Source organism: Momordica charantia (assembly GCF_013281855.1).
Source record: "Momordica charantia cultivar OHB3-1 chromosome 7 unlocalized genomic scaffold, Mcharantia_2.0 BLBB01000007.1, whole genome shotgun sequence".
NCBI lineage: Eukaryota > Viridiplantae > Streptophyta > Magnoliopsida > Cucurbitales > Cucurbitaceae > Momordica > Momordica charantia.
This window is the reverse complement of record NW_028275165.1, coordinates 16493097-16503527: the sequence shown is the minus strand read 5'-3', so window position 1 is coordinate 16503527 and position 10431 is coordinate 16493097.

Below are 10431 nucleotides of genomic sequence, written 5' to 3'. Positions count from 1 at the left end.
ATTTGTCTTTTTTCATTTCGAAAATTTTTATCCCTCTCTAACTTTTTTTTTTAATCTCTAATGTTGTTCGTTCTCTCTAGAATTGTTCTAATCTCACTCTAAATTTTTAGTCCCTATCTTTCTCTAGGTTTATTTCTCTCTAAAATTTCTATGAGATCAATTATTTAGCTATATATATATCATGTTTTCTTTCATCACAATCTCTTAATAAATGTTGTTAATTAATTTTTAAAATATATATTATTAATTTGGTGATTCTAAAAATTCCTTTTGAAATCAAACATTAATCATTCAAAATCACTTTTAGTCCGTGGGATGACTCGCAATGGTCTTCGGCTTCATGGTATCATCCATCATGAGATATTGGACTAGTCCTGTGCTGGTCACTATATTGCATAAAAATTACTTTCACAAAATCATTTGCCATTAAATCTATTTCGCTAAAATCACTCTCTATGCAAAAATTAAATACCGACTTAAGCTTCGGAGTGCATTAGGCAAAGCACCAAACTAGCGTTATTTCGAAGGTTACTCACACGCAACGAAAACGACCACATCAGCAAATTGGATTTTGACATCAACGGTACACGATACCGATTAAAATTTAGATGGTCTATGGTACAAACCCGTATATTTTTCAATATATTATTTTTTAGATAAATTATTTCTTGCGAATTTAAATGCATATATATTACTTTTTTTTTTTTGAAAAAAAAATATATTACTAATTATAGTAAGATGATCTCCAAATGAATGTGATGATGCTTCTTAGTTCAAACTTCAAACCATTTCAAAACCAGCACGTAACGTTCTCCTCTTTATTTTTATGTCAAGCTGTGGACCCCAAAAACCAATTTAAAAAATTACATGATATTAAATTTCCGTTCACATGCAAATATTTTCATCATATCTTCCTGAAATCCATATCGACAAGTTGTGAATTGATATTTTCATAATATTACAAAATAGAATCGATAAAATATTAAAAAATATCAACAAAATATCGTTGATGTAGCGGTAATAACCATAAGAATTTTAAACTTATTTTAAAATGGTGAAATTATTATTTGTTAATTTAAATAATTTTTATGATTTTTCTAGAAATATCTATTGACTTCGACATTATATCGATTATTTTCATTGATATTTATGTAAAATTGAAATTTAAAAACATTGGTCTAAACATGTATTTAAATTATACATTTGATACTGAACTTTCAAAATACATATACTACATATATATATTTTGTCATTTTTGTTTTTCAATTTTGCGCTTAAAAAAATAAAGCTATTTAACACAAGTCAAAATTATGAGAAGTTTTTATTTGGGAAAAGAAAATATATGTGAGAGAGATTGTACCATTGCTATGAAATATCCCTTTCTATAGTCTTAAATATCGTATCTTGTATTTTTTTTTTATATTTGTTTTAATTGTAGAAAAAGAAAAAAAAATATGATCTCAAATTTTCTGGTTCGCACCTTTTTCCCTTGTAATAAACGTGCCTTAAATTTTTGGAGAATTTAGATGGACCACCGGGTTTTAAATTTTACGCAAATGGCTAAAAGGTAATTTTAAGAGTTTTATGATTTTCCAACGGTACCCTTTTCCATATATATTTTTTTTTGACTTTTTCTTAATATTCAACGTATCATTATTCAATTAAGTTTTTGAGTTTGATTTATTTTTCTTCTCTTCATCTATAGAATCATTCGCCCTTTCATTCTCTCCATCATACTTTATGTCATCCTTTTAAACATTTGATGAATTATTAAAAATCAAATGTCAATAAATGTATATACCAATTGAAGAATTATTAAACTTAGAAGGACAATACATTATGCAACTCTATTATCAAAATTAGAAGGTCGATAAATGTATATATGTATATACCCATGGAAGAATTATTAAATTTATAAAGAATTACTAAAATTAGAAGGTCAATACATGTAAATACCAATTCAAGAATTATCAAAACTAGGATGTCAATACATGTATATATCATAATGCAACTCAATTATCAAAATTAGAATGTCAGTATATGTATATATCAAAAAATTAGGAGGTCAATAGTAACATGTATATACTAATTGGACAAATATTAAAATTAGAAGGTCATTAATAACATGTATATACTATATAAAGTAGTTGAATTTAAGTAGATATACTTCTCAAATTAATGGTCGGTCCCACATCTATTTTTTATTTTTAAATTCTCCCTAAATTACGAGAAGACAAATAACAAGCTTTTTAAACCTTTCGTTTCTTCGTTTTACATCGTTCAAAATCCCAAAATCAGAACAAAATACTGCTGGACTTACCTCATTCGAAAAGCTGAAATGAAGATGTGGGGCAAAAAGGTGAGAGGTTGCTACCATACAAACCCTAAATCCAACTTCTTCAAACACAAGATTAGGATACTAAGGTTTCATAAATTTCCCTAAAAATAAATCTACCTTAACAATATTTTTTTTATATAATTTTAAAATCGTATCAATTTTGGGTGGTTTAAATTTGATTTGTCATTACTTGATTGTTTTATTAGATAGATTCTCTACTATTAAGATTTGTTGGGTTTGTTATTCGTTCTATCAAATAAAATCAAACATGTATACCTAATTTGTTACAAGGTTCTATTGCTCTAAAATATTTATTCAAGATTTAAAAAAATGGTGACTTATCCACTTATTCAACATTTGATATGTTTCGTCATTTTTTTAAACGCACAATTTATTACTTCTTCCCCACAAATAATGCATACTCCTTCAAGAAATAGGATTTTGTTACCGGGTTATATTGATTACTATGAGGTAATCGTAGAAATCCAAATATTTATCTATCTAGCCATGAGGTAGATCAGCCGCGACTCCCGAAAAAAAATTTCCATCATTCTCATATTGGTGGCTGCTTCGAATAGATCATATACTAATTCTCTTTCTCTGAAATATAGAAGAAGGGAGTCTATGCGCCAATATCCGGTTGCCCCTAAATTTTTCTTCTCTCTCTAATCAAACCAACTTTTTTTTTTAAATTTTAAATTTGAACTTGTTAATATAATTTTTTTTTCTTACTCTTAGTTTTCCAAGCAGGCCTTATAATGTTATTTCAAAAAATTTTAGTTTTCCTTTTCTTTTACTCGAGATTTCAAAAGTATTTGTAAAAAGCAAAATTGCTATACACAAGCTCGATTTTAAAAAATATAAAACCAAAAACAAAATTTTTATCAAACTTATATGGATTGACAAATTTACCATTCAAACATTTGAATTTATTCTAAAAGATATCTTGGTAGGTTATCAATACTTTTCATTTATTGTAAATATTTTTTTAAAAAGATTATAACTTATAATATAAATAAATCTTTTAAGTTTAATTAACTCGAGATGAAAGCTCTAGCTATTTGAAAATTATTAAAATAATGCTTTTTTTTTAAGTTACACTAATAAAATACATTTCAACAAATATTAGAAATTTTGAATCTAAGCCTCCAGTATATTTTTCTTTTACTTTAATAATACATAATTATATTTTATATAATTATATAATGCCTTAATTAGTTGAGGTAAAAAAATAGTCATTGCATCTTTGAGATTCCTACCGCTTGTAAAGCAGAAGACTGTGTTTCCGAAGAGATAATATACTTTGGTCACTTTGAAATGTCTATAATTCTTAATAATTGAAGTTTTTTGGGTTGTATTATTTTAACGTGCCACATCCATAAACTCCTAACAAATACATGAAAACATATATATGATTCGATTCGATGTCATAATCACGTATGTCTTAACAAATTGAACTGTACCACTTTTGACATAAAATCATTATTATTTAATATAATATGTTTTATTTTTTAATTATTTTATATGCACTTTGATTGTCTAATCATACAACATTTTTTCACGTACAATCTTACAATATTAGTCGTTAGAAAACTTACGCACAATTTTGGTAGATGGACGTCACAAGATTTAAATCAATTCTACTAAATTCTCTTCCGTTTTTTTTTTCACTTTTACAATGAAAGTCGAAATTATTGATATTTATATTTTTGCCCTTGGTATGAAGGTATACATGGCTTGCGTCACAGCCTAATTTTGTGGCTTGCGTCAGCCTAAGTTTTTGAAAATTCTAGAACATGTCAAGTCAACATTATATTTATTGAATATAATGAAAGTATGTGATTACCGTTGCAACAAAAAAAAAGTAATAAATTAAATTAAATTATGTGGGCCAATCACAATAAATTATGTAGTTTAGTAGGTGGGCCATGTCCAAAAATTTTCTTACCACGATTGTTCGTTAGTGGAGGACATGGTGGCATCTTTATAAAATCAAAATATAATTTTATCAAAAAGAGCATGGGACAATTACCATCGAACTATATTCATGTACGTGGTTCAAGATAAATGGGAATAATTGAACCACTTTTGAATAAAAATATCCACTATAAATCTTGCTTTTAATAGCGGTCAAAAATAAAAACATAGAAAATAATGACGGACAAAGGGAGAAATGTGCGGAAAAAAAATATTTGCTTTCAATGATAGCCAAAAAAACGATATTGTTTGAGGAGTTTCAAAGTCAACGTGATCCGTCAAATTTTATAAAAGTTAACAAGTGTTTATACCAAAAACTAATTTGGTTTGAGAACACGTGTGGGGTGTGGGGTAGGATTGGTCGAGCTATTCGGACCAATCTATGTGAGGAGAGACATGCACTCAGAAAACAAACACTTTAAAGCTCAAGTTAATAAGAATTTGACCTAAAGCTCTCAAGAGGAGGAATCGGATTGCTTACATACCTACCGAAATGATTTACTATCTATAGTGGCAGATTCATTGACTTTGGTCTATTATATTGTTGCCAGAATTAGTTAGGCAGTTACAGGCGGTTGTGTTTAGATACTTAGCTTAGGCACAGGCTATCACTGAGGTTTTGAAGTTATATGGATACACTCTAATCGAGCTTAATAGCTTGGCTGCTGTGTCTTTCGTGTATTTCTGAAGTAAAGAATAGATCATGTTAAATGGTCTCTCTATAGTGCGCCATGGTGTAGCTCATATCTTACCCTTCAATAGCAAGAGAAATTGAATTTCTCCTTTAACGTCTTTACTTTGCCCACTCATAATTAAATATTAGACTAGTTAGCTGAACCAAATTCGTAAAAACCCTAACGACTCAACAATTTTGCACCTAAAAATATAATCGAATAGGGAGTCAAATTGTCGAGGACACATTTGAAAAGGAGGCGGGTGCCCTCTCTAAGTTCACCACGACTCAATTGAATCTTAATAAACTCGAGATTATATCATTACTATTAAATTATTTAGTATAAAATATGTGATTTGACTTGTTTTGTTTGATGTATTCAATTTCCGATCTTGAATACTCAAAAAAATTCTTCTTAGCAAAATTTCTTTTAATTTTCGATTTTTTTTACTGTTATTAAAAAAACTTAACTTCTAGCAAGTGATATATAACATGTTTTTTATTGTTATTTCTATATTAGATATTAAATTATAACAAAATAAATCGTGTCATTTTTTAAAATTCCTAACTTAAATTGTAACAGTAAGAATGGATCTAAGTTTGAACTCAAATTCTAGGTACTAAAAGACTAAATTAAAAAAAAAAAAAAAAAAAAAGAGTCGAAGCGAGCATAGTTCAACAGTTATTGATATATATCTCCAACCTAGAGGTTGTGAGTTCGATCTCCATCTCCACGTATTGTACTACACAGAAAAGGCCAAAATAATTAAATATTTAGTGATATTATATAGGTTAAATTACAAGGTTGGACCTTAAAATTTGAGGGTTTTATCTAAAAAGCCTCTTAATTTTAAAAAAATATATAGTATATGTCCTTCAAAACTTTCAATATTTTGTCTAATATATTCCCTAAACTCTCAATATTCTGGGCTCAATTAGGTCCTTGAACTTCGAACGTAACAAAATTATGTCTTCATCGTCTCAAAAGTTTCATTTTTACTCTTAACCTTTAAAACTCCTTAAAAACAAAAGTTCCATCCACTTTTTGGTTAAAATGAAGACGAAAATATGATACGGAAGTGAGTTGTAAAAATACACACGGGCAGGGTGATAGGTTTCAAATATGTTTTTGAACTTTGGACTTTGGGGGTAAGTTTCAATTATGTCCTTAATTATTTCAAAAGTTTCATTTTAACATTTAACGTTTATAATTGCTTCAAATCAACTATTATATGAGCTTTTATGTTAAAATGTAAGATGAAAACGTAACATGACGCTGGGCTGTAAAAATATTTTTTCAAATAGTATCCTATTTGTAGGGAAATAAAATTTTAGTTTGAGGGGAAAGCAAACCACAAATGATGGGCAAAATTTGGGACCTCACTTTCATGATCAATTAATTATGTAGATGGATAAGACGGTTGTCTCATTAGATTAGTCGAAATATACGGAAGTTAACCCTAACACCTATGGATATAAAAAAAAAGATAAATAAATAATGATAGGACATGAATGAAAAGGAGGAAAGAGACAAGCAAATAAATCTAAGACAATCAAAATCACTGTTGCTCGTTAAATTTCTTACATTTGAGAATGAAATTAAGAGGTTGATTTGATCTCAATTATTTTTCCTTTTTGAGTCATTTTCTTAATTTTTCCATAGAGCCATACTTTCTACCCACTTCACTCTACTACAATCTTTCTCTCACGAACATATTTCTCTACCGAACCTCTCTCTTGAGTCTAATCGGCTCCTCACAGCCGATTAGACTATTAATTTTTACCAATATATGACTTTTATCATAATGCATTGCTCCTATCCCCTACAGCAAACAAACTTTAAGGCATAGTTGAAACCAAATCAGTCACTCGTGCACACACGCATCTCTTTTCACAACTCATTACCACATTACATTTTTATTTTTATTTTTATTTTAAGGGAAAAGTCAAAGAAAGTATTACTTGAAATCATTTTAAAAATTGAGAGTAAAAAACAAAAATTTTATCAATATGAGTATAATTGGAATCATTGTCCATAATTTAACTAACTTGTAAAAAACATAACAATAATAAAATCGATTGGCTTTCTCTTGAAAAATAGTAAAAATAACACAAATAAAAAATCCCATTGGCTTAGGTTTCAACGTACTATCCAAATTTTGAGGATCCTCATTTTCTTTTTTGTCTGTTTTACATAACTACGACCACTTGATTTCCATCAACGGCTTAGATTTCGCCTCGGGAGATGGGATCCCCTCGGCACATTTTCCAATTTCAACTTTATCATTCTTTACTTTTTGTTTTAAGGCAAGAATTTAGTTTTCATCGTTTAAAATTTGTAACGATCTCCATCCATCGTGAATTATAAAAATATAGGATCTGGATTATTAATTTCTATAGTATGTGATTATTGTGGGATTTAACTCATTCCATCTTAATTAATTTTAGTCCTTTGGATAATGAATCACCAATAATGGTTACATTAAAAATCATCTCATTTTAAACTTGTAATGGTGTAACAATTTAATCTTTAAAATTTGTAACTATTTAGTCTCCATCGTAAATTATAACATATTAAAGACTAGCTACTAAATTGTTACAAAGTATGAGGACTAAATTGTTACAGATTAAAGTTTATGGTCCAAATCGTTATTCCAATAAAAATATAGGGCCTAAAAATATTTTTTTAACCTTCTTTTTTCTTTCTTAGAAAATCGAAAAGATTCAAATCTCTCACTTTTTAAACCATGTTTGACGTGTCTTGTAAAAAGGATCATAGAGAACTAAAAATGTTGTTTTTAAAATACTTCTTTTTAATAAAAAAACTTAAAACCGTGATTAGATCAAAATTTAACTTAGCAATTTTCTTCTAGAAGTGTTTATACAATAATTTTCATTCTAAAACATTTGTTTTGCAAAAGGCATCCGAAACTCCTCTAAATCCTATAATGGGTTCTTAAATCATATTTTTTTTATTCTAAACTTTGAATAAAAGACTATTTTAATCCTATCAATAAAATAGAAACAAATGTCTGCTAACATTTTTTTTCTATGTACCCAACAAATAGATGTCTATTCTATATAAGTGCTAAGAAACCTAAACTTTGATGTCAATGAAAATATCGATAAAATGTCGATATCGTTAGATATTTATAGAAAAATTATCAAATACAAAAATGGGGTAACAGTTGTTTTTTTCTTTTAATGTAATCCCACAATAAAGTTGAGAGTACTCAAATAAATAAGTTGAGAAAGAGACATTAAAAGGTTGCCCAATTGAGAACCATATATGGAATTTGAAAAACTTATATTATATGATCTTTTATTTTAGCAAAAAATATTAGCCACAAAGTGAGGATTCCAACAAAATAACATGGCTTGTTATTTTTGTCTAAATTTTGTTTTATTATTATTTTTTCTTTGATTTCTAAAAAGGGTTCCTCCAAAAACAGACCAGAAAGTAATGAATAGGTTCCAATCTTTGTCAATAATCATAGCCATACAATACATCAACCCTTTGGAATTGAATGCATTTTATTTTCCCATATGATAAGATATCTCAAATCTTGCATCAATTAAAGAAATATTCTAAAATTTTCCACCATTCCTTTTAAAGTGAATTAATTTTCAAATATTATATAATATAATTCAACCAATAGTGGGAGAGTAATTATTGGTTTAATGCATAAACTATACTTGATATTTTTTTTTCCATAAGTTTGGATATTTTTAGTTTAACATTAATTTAGTAGTTCAGACATTTAATATTTTCTCTAAAGTTGAAGCTAATTTATTTTTCTTAATAAGAATAATAATGAAAGTGATTTTATAGGGTTATAAATACTAAAAGTTAAAAAGCATTTAAATTGTTTTTTAAGAAAACTTAATTCTTATTAACTTCTTCTTCGGCACGTTTTCTCTCATTGTCTCGCCAATGTTTCTTTTTCACTATTGACTTCCTTACTTTCTTCTCTCATTAACTTCTCTCTATATATATTTGTCCTTAGACGTGATGGATGACAAAATTTCTGAGGCCTGGAACGAGGTGGGGTCGGGGGAGGGGACACCATCGCAAATCCTTTATTAAAGAATATAAATATAAATTTTTCATATAATATCTATACTTTTAATACATTTTTTTATATTTTTAATTTTTGAAAATAATTCATATTAAATATTAAATAATAATTTTCCCTATGGGGCTACTCCACCTCTTATATTATGGATTGAAATGGGAATCGGGAGTGAATCTCTAACTCCACTCCACCAAGTTGTCATCTCTTATATTTTCTCTCACTAATCTCTCTTCTACTCAAAATTCTTTTCTATATAAATCTTACCAATCTCCCTCTGCACTTTGCAATTTCTCTTACTAATCTATCTTTCTCTATACACTTTCTTTTCAATTATTTCATATTTCATATTTTAACAATTTTAATTGTTCCATTTGAATGATGGGTCTTTTTTTTTTTAAATGTCAAGTAAATACAGCCCATTTAAAAACACTAGTGAATTAATTATTAGAGCTAAATAATAAAGTAATTCATTATTTAAACACTTTTTTTTTTTTATTAAAATGCTTTATAATAGTACTATTGATAATTTTTATGCATCCACTTTTTGATAAAGCACATTCAAAGTTGAAAACACACCCTTATCCCTTTATTCCAAACTTTTTGCTTTTTAGTTGCTATAAATTGTAAAATCTAAGTCATCTTTTGTAAGCTATTTTTAGCCCTTTTTTTTTTTGGATACCAAACAAACTAACAAGAGACATTTCACATTCTATTATTGTTTACATACTTTATTTATGCTCTTATCTCAAATCTTGAGGATTTTTTTCCCTTTTTGTGTTTTGTACTTAAAGCATATTTTGGTATATATTAATTTGAAATAATTACAAACCACAATCTCTTTTTTTTATTGGTTTCCATATTTTTGTAAATCTTACCCTTATTGTTTTAAAATTGAGTTCAAATTCTAGTGTAATTGTCTTAATCTAGAATCTACATCTCTTCGTTAAACTTTACCATGAGCTTAAACGAAATCGGTAGATTTGACTTGTTTTAATTACACTATATATACCAATTTCGTTAAACTAGTTTGCAACACGTGCATGCAAATAAAAGTTTTGGTTTGGTATATTTTACTATATATAAGATAAAGTTTGATGGGTTTAAACACTGAAGGTTAAGTAAGAGGTAAAAAGAAAAAATTACAAGTTTCTTTCTCCTTAAGCCAATTCTTTAAGATTGAATATCAATTTTTTTAAAAAACAAAAATAATTAAAAAATATTTACACATTCATGAATATCGAATTCTTCTCGCTATTTTTTTTCTTTACAAAATGTTTATCCAATCTTGAAGAGAAAGTCATTGGAAGGGAGTGGAGATACTCCACAATTCGCGGGTTTGAAAATTAATATATAATTACATCTATTAA